Source organism: Lontra canadensis, unplaced genomic scaffold, assembly GCF_010015895.1.
Source record: "Lontra canadensis isolate GAN:19392208 unplaced genomic scaffold, GSC_riverotter_1.0 scaffold11, whole genome shotgun sequence".
Taxonomy (NCBI): Eukaryota; Metazoa; Chordata; class Mammalia; order Carnivora; family Mustelidae; genus Lontra; species Lontra canadensis.
This window is the reverse complement of record NW_022631005.1, coordinates 5,032,541-5,048,131: the sequence shown is the minus strand read 5'-3', so window position 1 is coordinate 5,048,131 and position 15,591 is coordinate 5,032,541. Positions and strand designations below refer to the sequence as shown.

At 37.0% G+C, this 15,591-nt stretch overlaps 1 long non-coding RNA gene across 1 annotated transcript; it reads right to left on the bottom strand.

The window, feature by feature from the left end:
* Positions 1-3,365: 3,365 nt before the first annotated feature.
* Positions 3,366-8,887, bottom strand: LOC116866836. Its single transcript, XR_004382481.1, has 3 exons — positions 8,782-8,887; positions 3,533-3,607; positions 3,366-3,415 (listed from the first exon to the last, which is right to left on the bottom strand). It is a non-coding gene; the product is annotated as an uncharacterized LOC116866836 (long non-coding RNA).
* Positions 8,888-15,591: the final 6,704 nt, after the last annotated feature.

The following is a 15,591-nucleotide window of genomic DNA, read 5'->3' as shown; positions in this document are numbered from 1 at the left end:
TTTTGTCATTTTCTTTAAGTTGGTAGGGTAAATTAGACATATTTTCCTCATTGATCACTACCTACCTAGGCTGAGATATACACAGCAAACACTTTTCCCACTAAAAATTAAACTCAGGAAAATCACAAGGGAATTTCAAAGTTTCCTTTCACACAGTACACTCTGAAGACAAAAAAAGGAAACTTCATTAGACTTTCTAATAAATTCATATATTCACTAATAAGTATTTAATGTATAACTGACCTAGTTCCACTGGCAAAAACTGTTTATGTAATATAAGCTACATAAATCCTTCAACATAAAAAAATTATTTTTATTTACTGTTCCAGAAATAGGAACATCTATTTCATTTTATTTTGATGTCATTATGAGCTAAAGTAAAAATAAGACTGTAACATAAACTTCCTGAAGTTAGGTGTGTGTGTGTGTGTGTGTGTGTACCTATATCTGTATTTGTGTGTGTGTGTGTGTGTGTGTGGTTTTTAATTGTTTTAGAAAGGGAAGTTATATTTCAGATCCTTTGTATTTCCTTCTTTATCAGAAGTCCTCAGAGAATTCTGAAAACACATGGGGGACTGGTTCATGCTGGTTCTTCTCTTTAGGTAAAATTACATAAATATTTTCACTTACAACAAATATCCCTCCAGGCTTATTGTTGTTGTCATTGTTATTGTTTGTAGTTTCTAACTTTCCACAAAATATTTTTACTTTGAGTAAAGAGTCTTTTAAAAATTCATTTGACAGCTGACCCCATTTATCAACATGCACAAGATCAGCGATAGTCCCAGGGGAGAGGCATCCTCCTTGCAGAGAAGTACATACATTCAGTGAGCCTTTACTGAGCATCTTCTTCATGCCCAACATACTGCTACGATATGAACATGACACCCATCGGTCTAGTTAGTTTGCATATATTGCATATTCATGTGTATATTCAATCATTCATTTAATAGGTACATAATGATACCATAACAAGTGCCAGGAATTGTTCTAGTCCAGAGTTAGAATTATAAATACAACATATATTCAGTCTTCTGGGCACTCACATATTAATAGAAGAGAAGGGAAATGCCTACCAAAAAACCTCTGCAATAACTGCATTCTGAGAAACAGGTCAGAGATACTGCAGTAGCACAGAGGAAAGATGATTAACTTTACACAGAGCCATCAAGGAAATCTCTATGGCCACTGGGCATGCTCAAGGCTAGACAAATAAGGAATCTGATTTTCTCATTCATTCGGGCAGCAAGTTTCCTACCAATGTGTCTCAAATCATTCTAAAAGAATACCACCTTCAGACCACCCACCAAATGTCTCTGTCTCTGGGCACAGTTACCACTTGGCATCTGCTGAGATGTGCAGCAAGGGTATTAATTACAGCTCGCCATGTGATTAATGTGGCTGATAGTTCCTGATGAGGTCAGTGTGTTTTGTGGATCTTAGATTAATGATTCCAATTTGACAGACAGCAAGCCACTAAATGGTTACCAGGTGGCAAAAATATTGTGTTACCCTAGACAGAACCAAAGAGAGTAACATAGCTAAGAAAGCAACTCAGAGCAGGATTAATTACTTGAAAACAGTTTTCTCATATTTTACCAAATAATCTTAATTTTTTCCCATCTTCATTTTTAAGAAACAAATTAACTTGTCAGTGTTCTCTACAAAAAATCAGGTAAAGTATTTGATAACAAAATGTAGATTTGACTTCACAGAAGCATAATGAGGAATACCATTTTAGTCTGCACAGTCTAGCCATCTAATAGAAGAGGCCACATAAATATTAAGTAATTTAACCTTACTACTTACATAGTTAACCATTTAAATTGACTAAGCACATTTATGAGAAGATAGCAAAAGATATTTCCTGAGATTCTGTAGGAAAATTCTATTTGTATATTTTCTTAAATTAAGTAACTAATTAAAAAATATTTTTAAAATTTTTTAAAAATTAAAAAACAGAAGCCAAGAGAGAAAAGTCTGACAGAAGAAAACTGAATGGAACAGAATTAATTGTATTTCTGCTTCCTGTTTGCTAAAAACTGCAAAAATCCCAACACACAATGCTCTTAGATCTTCCCCAGGGCATGAGCTCATTGAGGAAGTAACCATTCATTACTTACTCTTATATTCCCAGCACTGAGAATAAGATCCAATATAGGGGTTGAATAATTTTGTTGAGTCATTTACCAATCATATCTGGACTATGAAGACTTGGCCTTGACATGTATGCCACTGGCCATGTGAGACTCGGCTTTTTACATCCAGAGTCAATCTGCAAAGAGGTAGATATGGTCTGTCACCAAGCACACACAAACACAATGTGTGAGGCTGTAATAAAAACAGAACTTACAGTCACTCTCCTTCAGGACCTTAATACATTTGCTGAAACAGGTTGGCTGTTGGTTGGTAGGAATATTTTGTGTCCCAGACACATTTCACCCTACAATGCTCTGTATGTGCTTTACTCAGAAATGCTGACCTAACTCATGACCTCTCTCCACTTATGCAGCTTTCATCATCATAAATACGACTGCTGAAGTGATAATAAAATCTCATATGATCAGCCACAATGACACTTTTTCAAAGGACAGTGGATTGTGCCATTCTGCAGCTAAAACCCTATAGTGACTCCCCCATTTCCCTTAAGGTAAAATCCAATGTTCATGCAAAACCTGGCCTCTGTCACATCGGGGAGGGTATGTGCTATGGTGAATGCTGTGAAATGTGTAAGCCTGAGGATTCACAGACCTGTACCCTATACATTATATGTTAATTAAAAAAAAAAAAAAAACCTGGCTTCCGTCACTTCCCAGACCCCTCCCACTCTTCTCTGAGCATGGTAGCAGGGTCTCCTGCCTGAGCTTCTGTACCATGCTCACTGTTGCCTTATCCTAGAACGCTATTTTTACTCCATTCCTGTGTTCCTGTCTTTGCCCAAAGGTGACTCTCTCGATGAGATTTACCCTACTCACCTTATTTACAACTGGAACACTTCTCACCCTGTACCTCTCATCCCCCTTATTCTGTTTTATTTCCTGCACAGAATTTACAATCTCTAACATATTATACACATACTTACGAAGTTTAGGATTGACCTCACTTTACTAGAAGGTAAAGTCTATACAAAGATGTTTACCTCTTCTGTTCTTTGCTGTATCCTCAGTGCCAAAAAGAGTGTCTGACACATAGGACGCATTCAGTATTATTAAACAAATTGATCAATCAATGTAGTAACTACCCTGGCCTTTGCACATAAAAGCTGCACATAAGAAGCTAACAGAAATTAGAAAAAATTAGAGTTTAATTTCTCGCTGGGATGGAAGAGGAAGGGATCACAAGAGAAGCCATGCTAGAAATGCTCCTTGAGCAATTATCATAAAAGATTTTCACAGGCATCCAGTAAACACTCTACCTACAAGGAAAGAAAAAGAAAAAAAAAACTCTAAAAAGAAATGCTCCTTATCTTGAAATCACTTTGAAGGGTTTTGGAACAATGATGAATGTCTATGCATGCTACACAGAAATTTACCAGCAAAGGAAGACTCTTTTCCAGATTTCATCTGCCAAAGCTTCAGGCAGTCTACCCTTGCAGAAAACACACCTTCTAATGGAATATATACAGAGACAGAGAGGGAGAGAATCATGTTTCTGTCACCATTTTAGCCCTATATTAACTAGCTCACAGTCACTTACCAAATGATTTTTAATAACTAATTCATACCTGTAAAAGCCTACACATCTATGAAAGATTCCTTCATTTATTTTCATAATCAATTTTAATGTATTATGATTTTTATAAAAGATCTAGAATAGAACATCAAATTATAATCTCATGCTATAAAATTAAAAAAAAATTCAACTAACAGCAATTACTTGAAAGCCTTGTTCAAAACAAATTAGGTGAGAGCTGGAAGTAGTCAATATCCTTAGCAATATGCCTAGATTGGTTCTAAACTATGATGAATTTCCACTATATATTGTTCTCTATTTCCTCACACTCAGGATATTTTGGGCTTTTGGTGTATAAAACTGGTGTAAGAATCTTGACTGAACAATTAATCATAAAAGCAAAAACTGTTTTTAAATCCCCTTGGAAATATAAAACTGTTAAATCACTGTTAATTCCACATTTAATTTAGTTATATGTCATTTAAATCTATGATGCCATCAATTACATGATGCATAATTATTCTGTATCACTAAGAAGGAATAAAACATTGCCAATTATAATTGTACAATATCTTTGACTATAAGATATATCCCAATTTCAGAGATTTTAAAGTGGGGGAAATGTATATATGAATCAATGAGTCATTCACTGGTATTTAGGGTAGTTATAACCAGGGCGGCCAATTTTTTTTTTTTTCTACTAGGGAAACAGTGAGAGCAAATTAATTTCTTGAGTAAGCTACTACTTAGTAAGAATACTCTTGTGACACTACAGGTTATCAAACACTACACCAGACTCAAGGCTAATTGTGGAATAATCCTAGAATGAAATAATTCTGACTTGTATGAGCCATACAGTTAATCATGATCCACAAGGACAAGATCTACAAGAAATCGGTCTGGATATAAAAGAAATTACATTTTAGCTACAGTCTTTTGAAGGAAATACCATGCTTCCCACAAAGTATTATCTTAGGATAATACTGGTTCTTCTTAAATTCATGAAGTGATTGATTTTCTCAAATTGCTTTTATTAGAATTTTGAATTTTCACAAAATGGCTTTGTCTAATGAAAATATTCACCAATATGATCGTCTATATCCAATTTTTCTTCATGCTGTGCTCTAATGGGAAACTAGAAAATGTCATCCTAAAAATTGTTTTGACAAATAGCAGGTAAATCACATAACATAAGCAAGATAATGCTTAAAATGGGAGAGGATCTGGCAGCCAAATAGCCAAGAAAGAAAAATGAAAAGTACCAGTATGAAGACTGAAAGCATTTACAGAATTTCAAGAATGTGTGACTAGATCTTTCAAAATGGGAATTATAAACAATAAGAAATGTCATGCAGCAATTTCATTTTATGTAGAACCATGTAAGTAAATATACCATTTGATTTAATAATGAAGATATGAAAAAGATAAACTGTTAACAAAATATAGTCTGCCATATCTCCTTTCAGCAATGGTGTATACATTTTAAAAGGAGAAAGTCCATAGATGTAAGATTAAAAAACATTATTCATCTCGTTCTCACAGCAGGGTGACTAAGCCTGCTGTCACCAAACATGTTACCTCCCTGTTCCCTGATGGAGTCCCTTTAATAGGATGAGATGAATGCAAGTGTTTAACTATTTTAACATATCAACAACAGAAAATAAAAGCAGCTATTGAAACATGATCTGGCTTCCCACTAATTGAATATGTGTATGTCTTTAGACAGACAAGCGCTGATGCCTAGAATTTTTATAGTGCCATAGGAATCAAGGTTTACCAATTAAACAGCAAATTAGTTTCCATACCATGGAGGTCTCTTGATCCTTGGCCAATCCCTCATAAACAGAAGCGTTTCACATTGGTCAGGGAGTCCGTGCATGTTAATTTTAAATGCATGCTGAATCTAAATCATGATTTCAAAAGTTCACCACTTTCTGACTAATGTTGGTTCAAACACAGGAAAACACTGAAATTATGACTAGGTCTCACTGCCTTGGACATGCCTATAGTAATGTGAGAGTCTCTAGAATCCAGAAAACCTGTCTGGAATGCAAGACACCTTACTATAAAGTCTACAGCCTTTTTGTTCTCTAAAGCACCCACAAATGAATGAAGTATCACTTGGGAACAGTCTCTTAGAAAAAGTCAGAGCATTAGTTCTACAAATGAGCTACTTCCAAATTTTTAAAGTTTGGGCCCTGAATTATCCATAAGTCAAAATGGAAAATAAAACTCCCTCTAGTCCCCATTCTTTAATTTACTTCTCTTTTTTACCAGTCTGTTCTTTTCTCATTGGCTCCCTCTGCCTAAGTTTCCCAATGTTTTTTTTACCCAATCTCTCCTCACAGAGAACAACTTGATAAACTTTTGCCAAGTAAGGACGTAACAAATTATTTCTTCTAGTAACATGTAGATTTCAAAAGAGGATAGTCTAGAGGATTAATATTGTATCACTAACACTGGGATTTCTAGAGATGGCTTTTAGATAACAAAGAACAAAACTTAGCCTCATTTATATAAAGTTGAACCATATCTCATATTTCACATGCCTCAACTATGTTTCCTCCAGATTTCATGACCTATTATTAAGAATTTCACATGGAAATGTGTAGAATTTTCCAGATTAGACAGGGAAGAAAGTATTCGCATGTACAGTTTCATGAAACTCACATGGTTCAGTACAAAAAGAGTTTGGTATTAGGGAACAATTTTGAACTCCAACAAGTAGTTCTACAGAATTTTAACACCCATTATTATAAATGTTTTCATTCTGTCTAATAAGTGGACGAGGTAATGAGATAAGAATAACAGCCTTTCATCAAGCGTAATGTAATTTCCTTTTTACTATCATATCCTTTAAAGTAGGGGTTATAGCCTGGGAGCATCTAAGAAAGTGTGGCCAAAGGCAAAAAAAAAAAAAAAAAAAGTTTTGTGGTTTATAATACTTTAACACTGATTATATGTTTTTAGTCAAAATTTTCCTTTAAAGTAGCCCCAATTTGTGGCCACAATTCTGGATTTTCAGTCTTCATACCAAGGAAGAAAGGAAGGAAGGAAGGAAGTGGGGGAAGGGAGAAAGAAAGGAAGAAAGAAAAAAAGGAGAAAGAGGAAGGGGAAAAGGTGAAGGAGGTTGAAGAAGGGGAGTGACACCTTTCTCTTGTACAACAGAATCTCTTTCTTGAATATCAAAACTGGCCAAGTCAACAAATTCCAGTGTCGAAGTTTACACCGGGGTATGAGGCAACAGGAGGTTTATCCACTGAAACAACTTTGCCAGAAATTGAACCTCAGCCTCTTCAATAAGGTGGTTCCCAGTCCCAGATACACATTCAAATCACCTGGTAAGGTATAACACTGTCAGATGTGCTGGAGCTGTCCCTGAAGTTCTGTTGGCACTGGCCTGGAGGCAGCCTGGACATTAGGAGGCTGGAGAGCTCCCCAGGGATTTGTAAGTACAGGTACTCAGCATACATCCAAGGACAGAAGACAGAGCTATCCTGGCACCTGTTTGAGCTGACTGACGGAGCTTGACAGATGGAGCCCCAGCCTCAGGATGCTGAATCTTCCTAGCATCCCGTGTTTACGCAGTGAAACGGGAACAATAGTGGAAGCAGTTTTATATGGTAGCTCTCTGACCCACTAATCAATTCCTCCCTCCTTCTCTCTCTCTCTCTCTGTGTCTCATTCTCTCTCTCCTGACTCATGCTGCAGTAGAGGAAGATACAAACAGCCCAGCCAATAAAGGACCATTGCCACCGGATTGCCTTTCTTTGACTACGGTAAAGAGCCTTTCAGAAATGCAGACCGTGCAGGAACAAGGCTGCCATCTGGAGGCCTTCCTGGCCATCTCACACGTCTTTCTCCAAAAAGAAATATGAATGACAATCATTGCCCTCCACTTCATTTGCATACTAGACACACAAGCTTAAATATTCCCCCTCTGCGGTGCTGGGGGTGCTTTGCGGTGACAGGCAGACCTGGAGGGGAGAGCTAGCACTCTCTGTGGATACAGTGGAACACACACCTTTAAACATTTTTCATCCACAGGTCTGTCTTCAAAGTTCACTTTAAAGGACTTTCAGGAGACAGGTTAGCTCAAATGGAGCTGAGAGTTTTGTTACCTAGAAAGATATAATACAGCAGTTCTCAAAGAATTTGCATTCCTAACACATTCCCAGGTGAGTTGCTGGTCCAATGACTGCACCTTTGAGGACCACTTGACAAACTAAAAAATTAGTTAACTGTTAACATTTCCTGATCTAATAAACCCACCTGAGACAAGACTTGGTGAAATATCCATAGACTGGGGCTGCAGCCAGGGTCAAAAGATGATGTCACTTTGGGATTGTTTGTAGATATCAGTGGACTAACATAAAGGAACCAAAAATACCAGCAAAGAAGTGGCCTAGATGAAGATTGGGCCAAAAAAGACTTCTTCGTTTTTTGACCTATGACCTCTAGGGGCCTCTGGGAATGCGTGGTCTCTTACCCAAATCTCAAATCATCCCAGTCCATTGAGTTTAGCAGGGAACAGACATGATTCGCAAGCAAAAATGACAAACTACAACAGATTTCAAACTGATGGGTTTTACAGAGACATAGCAACTAAAGATATATTGGTTTGCATTCCAATATCGCCATCTAGTGGAAGCTTGTTTTACACCAAACCACCTAAAATGGTAGTGATTTACTTTTTGACAGGAAGAGGGCCTCACCATTTACTAATTGTGATACAATCTAGAAGGACAAGTAAACAAAAAACAGTAAATCGAGGCTATGTGAAAGACATTTTTGCGATCATGCATAATGTGTTCTATGAAAACAGCAAAGCTATTAGCTGAGAAATCTACATACACTGAGAAATGAGTACAACTAACTTTTCCAGAATACACAGGCAAGAATAGGTACTGTAAACAGGGAAATTACATCAAACATTATGCTCATGTGTTGTCTTAATATGCTAATGCCTGAAACTTCCTCATAATAACTGATAAATAATTGTGAAAATAAGAAAAAGAAGCTCAAGTTCTGCATAACTTGTAAAATTCATATGATTCTATACATGTATGTGTATATATAATTCATGTAATGATTCACATAACCACATACCTTATTAAACAGTTCGATAAAATGAATTCTCAATTCTCTATTATGGACCCCAGGAAGAGACAGAGTAAGAAGGAAAAGAGAGATACTAAATCACTGCTGCTAGCCCCGAGTAAAGATTAAAAAGGAAAAAAATGTTTAAATTCAAGATGTTAAAAGTCTGCCACACTGGCCTAGAATTCTGTTCTAGGTGAGCTGATAGTTTAAGGGTAACTATTCGCTGAACATTCAGTTAAACATTAACAAGATGCAATTTTATTTTTTTCTAAACATCGCTCTAAATGTGATTAGTTGACAGCTGCTTTCCTGCCTCTGAACATCTCAGGCAGGTTCCATCAATGTTTGATCATCTCCATGATTAAAAAATATATAAAATTTTACCTAGTCTAAGCTAGTGAAACTGGTGATGCACAGGGGTCTCATCTGACCCTTCTCCTCTGACTCCAATGTTATGAAGCCAAACTGGGAAATTGTTAGAAACGCAAATTCTCAGGCCCAAGTCAAAAGGAAAAAGTTTCTCTCAACATGTGTCATATGCAATCAAATGCAGAGTCTTCCATTCTGTGTTTAAAAAAATAACATACAGTTGCCTTGATACTACACTGCTTGGTCCCAAACTCCTTGTCAGGTATTTTTATAAATATTATTAATAAGATTTTTCCTAGGCCATATTTCCTACCTCAAGTGAGATTTCAGTATGTCCAAGATTTTTTAAATTACATTTAAGAAAGTATATGTAACTCTATAGAGAACCCCCGAATATATTTCAGTACCTTCAGCTAAGGTTTTATTAAACTGTGTTTCTATTTCATGTAACAAAAATCCCTGTTCTAATAAATCTTCATTGAATTTTATATGTGCCCAGCGCTCTGCTTTGAATGAAAGGTAAGTATCTTAGGTTGGGCTCCCAAGAGGCAGACTCTGAGATGAAGATTCATGAGCAAGTGATTTATTAAGAAGGAGCTCCCAAGAGAAATCAGTAAGGGAGAAGGGGAAGCAGAACAGCGAGAAGCCCTGCAAGGATGTATTTCAGACTAAGTCCCATGGAGGGTACCCCTAATCCTGCAGGAAACTCTGACATTTATTCAAACAAAGCAAAGGAGTTGGGCTTCCTTTATTCCCAAGCACATGACTCATGAGATAAGGAGTCTGAGGTTGGCCTGGCAAAGAAGTCCAGGTGCCAGCCACTGGAATTAAATCCATGCCAAGGCTGCAGGAGGTGCCAAAAGATAGGTGAGAGATAGACAAGAGGATCTGGGTAGAGCACCAACAGTCTATTCTTTAATCAGCATAAAATGTGTTTGCTTTCTACTGGCATATTACATTCTATGTGAATAACAGATAATAAGAACAGTAATAATAACAGATGTTAATATTAACAACTGAAGGCCAAAGATCAAATATAGCCAAGTACTAAGTTAAGGTGCAGCTGACACACATTATAGCAAACCAAAAGCAGTGGTTCCCAAAACTCTTCTGCACACTGAAATCACTTGGGGATCTAAAATACACTGAGGGGGGCGCCTGGGTGGCTCAGTGTGTTAAAGCCTCTGCCTTCGGCTCAGGTCATGATCCCAGGGTCCTGGGATGGAGCCCCGAATCAGTCTCTCTGCTCGGCGGGGAGCCTGCATCCCTTCCTCTCTCTCTGCCTGCCTCTCTGCCTGCTTGTGATCGCTGTCTGTCAAATAAATAAATAAAATCTTAAAAAAAAAATACACTGAGGGCTGGGTCCTGACACCAAGGCATTCTGGTTTATTTGGTATGGGGTGTTACCTGGGCATCGGAATTTTGAAAAACACTCCCACCTCCAGATGATTCTAATCTTCAGGAAAGTCTGGGAACCACAGCAGGAGAGAACAGTGTGAATCATTTCGAATTGGGGAAGAGACATCCGGAAAGCAGGGAGGCTTGAACTGGGATTTGAAAGATGGTTAAAATTGAAGAAGCAAGAAACAAAAATGGGCTGACACTACTGGAAAGAGATGCAGTGTAAGTTAAAAGATAAAAATTAGGATGACTAATAAAGGAAAATAAGGAAACCAACTTGAAAAGTTCTTGCCAAGACTAGGGAAAACAAGGTTTCACAGATAAAGTGAATCCCTATTACAGTTGGTCCAGAAGCCAAGTAAAATATTTTGAACTTGACCTAGTGGGTAACCACTGTAGGTTTTTTAATAAAGGATGAAGTGATAAAAGTGGTGTTTAAAGAAAACCATTCCAGCAACAATACAAAAGACAGATTCAAATTGCAAGAGACTTGAGTCAGTGAGGTCTACTGAGAGGCCGTTTCAGTAATCCTGGTATTTGATAGGGTCTTCACTAGGGCAAGAGCTGTCAGAATTGAAAGGAAGACACAAATAAGGAAGTGTATTTTAAAGAAAAGAGAGGTCTTGGATCTTGGATATAGAAGCCAAAAAGATGAAGGAATTAAAGATAAATCCAAATTTAATGGGGAATGGGAAGTAGAAACTGATGTGTTTTTTCCACGTGTATATTAACCCCCAGCCCACTTTAAAATGGTCTGGGGGGCATGAGGCAGGTTTTGTTCTATTTAAGATGTCAACGTAGTATAAAAGAAAAAAGACACCAAATCATTTCCTTTAAATAATAAATGAATAATAATAATAATAATTGCATTGTGAATATAACACCAAAGATTCTCAAGGAAAATTGTTAAGAAAGTTTTTTTCTGCCCTCCCTCCATGTATACTCTTCATGGAAAAGAAGAAGAAAATCAGGTGGGAAAAAGAGGGCTTAGGCACTCAGAGTACAGACTTGTGACACTGTCCATACCCATTTCTCTGCCTCTTCCACATTCCTCAGTTCTGTGGGTCAAAAAAAAAAGAGTAGAAAGATGTCCAACCCTCCTTTATTCTGAGGGACCCAAGGATAGAGTGGAAGGGTACCCTCCTTTTTGCCCCCCATGATACATCAAGTCTTGTGATATCTCAGTCACACAGCTTTTGATGATGTTCCTATATCTTTACAGCCCTACAGAGGGGTTCTCAAGAAATTGAAGTTATTTGAGTTGGTGGCCCAAAGCAGTGTCAGATATGGTGATAAAAAAATTTGGCAGCAGAAAGTGACATTGGACCCTCAGTTCACACACTGTGTCATACCCCCAGAAACATCACAGCAAAAGAAAGAACTGATATTGATAATCAAAGCTGATGTCAAGAGGATTAAAAATCTCCGCCAATTACAGCTTGAAGCAGATCAAGACTGAGATACAGATGCCTCCCACCAATAATGCATCCTCTGCAGTGAAGGGAAAGAGTAGGAAATACCAAATAAAAAGTAAAAGTATAATATAAATATGTATATAAGTATATAACATAAATATTGAATATACATGAGTGGGAGATCACTGAATTTGATTGAGTTTAACAATTAAGAAATCATTAAAGTGACTGAGTTTTCCTAGAAGTGATTGGGTTGCTTTGTTACTATGAGAAGGAATAATGCATGAGATGAAAATATAATTACATTTTCATTATAGGAAAATAAGGAATGTTATATTTTACACATCTGAATTTTTACTCTTTGAAAATCATACTGACTTCATAAGGTTTTGAGCTAATATGACAGGAAGAATGGTAGCGCCAAGATGATGAGTCTTGCTTGGGGGCATGTCAATTTTAAGTAACAAGACAGGCAGTAGAAAATATGCTGTAGGTTGCTGGAATGCAAAACTAGAGCCAGCCTAAAAGATAAAGGCAAAGTTATAGGTTCATTCAGTAGTTATTAGAATGGAGGTGATAATTCCAGGCAGCGTGAATTTGCAAAGAAAAGCAAAGAGGGAAAAGCTCTGAACCTCTGAATCGCTCCTTTAGGACATAAAAGTGGGCTTTACATTTTAAATATTGGTGGAATTATTCAAGTATATAAAAGGACATGACATAAAATGTACACATTTTTTCCTGTGTCTTTTTCACTATTTGATTAAATTGAATAAATCATAGGAGTTTAGTAGGCTTGTATTTTTCAACTATTTATTTTATATATTTATACCAAATGTAAGTACATGGAGTAGGTAAGAAACCTCAGAAATGAAAATGCAGATTGCTAAAATACACGACAAAGGTTGAGAGATAAGGTTTAGAAAATTTCCCACAATAAAGAGGAAAAACAAAACAAAACAAAATCCAAAAGTTAGAAAATAAGAGAAAAACAATAGGAGATGTTTATAAACAAGTCCCAGGAGGTCCAACAACCAAAGAATAGGAGTCAGAAAGAGAGAGAAATAAGAGAAGAGAGAAGAGAGGTGAAAAGAGAAGAGAAGTGGGGGGAAGGGGAGAGGGAGGAGGGGAGGGGAGCAGGAGGGGAGAAGAGATGGGGGGAGGGGAGAAGATAGAAGAATAAAAATTATTTAAGAAATAATACAATTTCCCAAAGTAGTTTCTTGAGTGAATAATATTACATGTTTGTGGTATGATAATCTCTATTTATTGATTTTTATTTCACAAAATCCAACCACTGACAAGTCATAGAAAGTATCATTTTAATTCTAGAATAGAGCATAAATCCTATGAACCTTGACAATGTTTATACTGTAATTTAATACTGACAGTTTGAGATTTGAAGACAGAAGAAGAGACCCAATGTAAGTGTTGGAACCCAGCTGTCTTCACATTAAATAGCACAGAGGAAAGAGAAATTATTCCAAGATAACAGACTACAAAACAAAGTTTTAAGAATATTATTAAAAGTCTTACTTAATAGTAACCAACAGAAACCCTAGAAATAAGATTATATCTGACTAAATATGAGAGGCAGAGAAGATGGAAGGGGTAATACTGTGTGGCTAAGCAAAATTTCTATGACAGGTAGCCCCCAAGACAGTCCCCAATGACCCCTGCCTCTTGGTATCATAATCCTCTGTGTAATTCCATCCACTTGAGTGTAGACTGGACTTAATGACTCACTTTAAACAAACAGAATATAAGAAAAGTGATAAAAGGTCACTTCCTAGATTAGGTTATAAAGAGACTTCAGCTCCATCTAGGGGACTCAAGCTATCTCTTTCTCATTTTCTCTGAGAGAAGATAGCTATCATGCTGTGGTTCCCTCATGACATGGAACTGAGTGGGGCACCCAAACTTTGAGGGACTGAATCCCACCAAACAATCATGCAAGTAATCTTGGAAGTAGATCCTTCTTTGGTTGAAAGTTCAGATGAGAATGCAGCTCAAGCTGACACCTGGATTTCACCCTTATGAGAATTCTGAGATGAAGAACATAGCTAAGTCAAGCCTGGACTCCTGACTCCTTGACTATGAACTATACTAAAAATGGAATTATTGATTAAGAAGAAAAATCAAGGGGCACCTGCGTGGCTCAGTGGGTTGAAGCCTCTGCCTTCGGCTCAGGTCATGGTCTCAGGGTCCTGGGATCGAGCCCCACATCAGGCTTTCTGCTCAACGGGGAGCCTGCTTCCTCCCTCTCTCTCTGCCTGCCTCCTCCCTCTCTCTCTGCCGGCCTCTCTGCCTGCTTGTGATCTCTGTGTCTGTCAAATAAATAAATAAAATCTTCAAAAAAAAAAGAAAAATAAAAGAAGCCATCCAAGAATGAGAAAAATATTTGCAAAAATAAGAAAGTTATTAAAGCAAAGATAATAGACAAAAAAAAAAAAACCTTAAAAAATAGGTATTTTCAAGGACAAATGAGAACAAACGGAGTCAAAGCAATACTCAATGAAGGGAAGAACATTTTCCTGAACAATGAAAAAGATCTGAGCCCGTAGTTCAAAAAAGTTCAAGATGTTGTATACAACACTGATGAAGAGAGGCCCATGCTTAGAACTCATCAGGAAAAATCATTTCAGGGACGAAGGGGGGAAAGCCTATAAATATTCAGAAAGAATACATAGAATCAAATTTTAAAAAATGAATAAAACTCATTCTCCTCTCAGACACTGGTCACTAAAAGACTGAAGTAATGTCTATAGAGTTTTGAAGAAAAAGTGGCTATGTTATAACATTGTGCATGAGCATAAGTGCCTGGTAGGCATAAAGGGGCTATGAAAATAAACAACCCATTAACTCCTGGCTTTAAAAAATATGCAGAGATAGGGGAACCTGCATGGCTCAGTCAGTTAAATGGCTGCCTTCGGCTCAGGTCATGATCCCAGGGCTGGGATTGAACCCCACATCCAGCTCCCTGCTCGCGACGGGAAGCCTGCTTCTCCTTCTCCTACTCCCCCTGCTTGTATTCCCTCTCTCGCTTTCTCTTTCTCTCTTTCTCTGTGCCAAATAAATAAAATCTTTGAATAAATAAATAATAAAAAATATGCATAGATAAACTTTACCCAATTAAATAATCAATAAATATATTTATTCAATAATAAGAAAAGTGGGATACAAAAGGTTTGTGGGGAAACATTTTTATTGGTTAAATAAGTGGGATGAAATCTAAATAATAATATTTTAATATTCAACTGATACTAAAAAATAAATGTGTGTGAATTCTTCATTGTTCATTCATAGCAATAGTTTCAAAAGTAATTTCATTTTTACTGAATTTGATGAAGACATTGTATTCTAGAAGGTCTTTGAAAAAGTGAAAGAGAACCACTAAAAGAATTTATCAGTTAAATTTTACTGTATGACAAACCACTCTAAAGCTTACTAAGCTAAAACAACATTTAGCTCATGATTCTGTGGGTAAGCAATCTAGATTGTGTTCTGGCAGTCAGTTGTTCCCTTCTCAGCTAGCATCATTAATCCATCTGTGATCAGCTGTCAGGTGGCCTGGGAACTAATGAGTTTAGGATGGTTTCTGCTGGGACAGCCCATATTTGCTTCATGTTGTCAC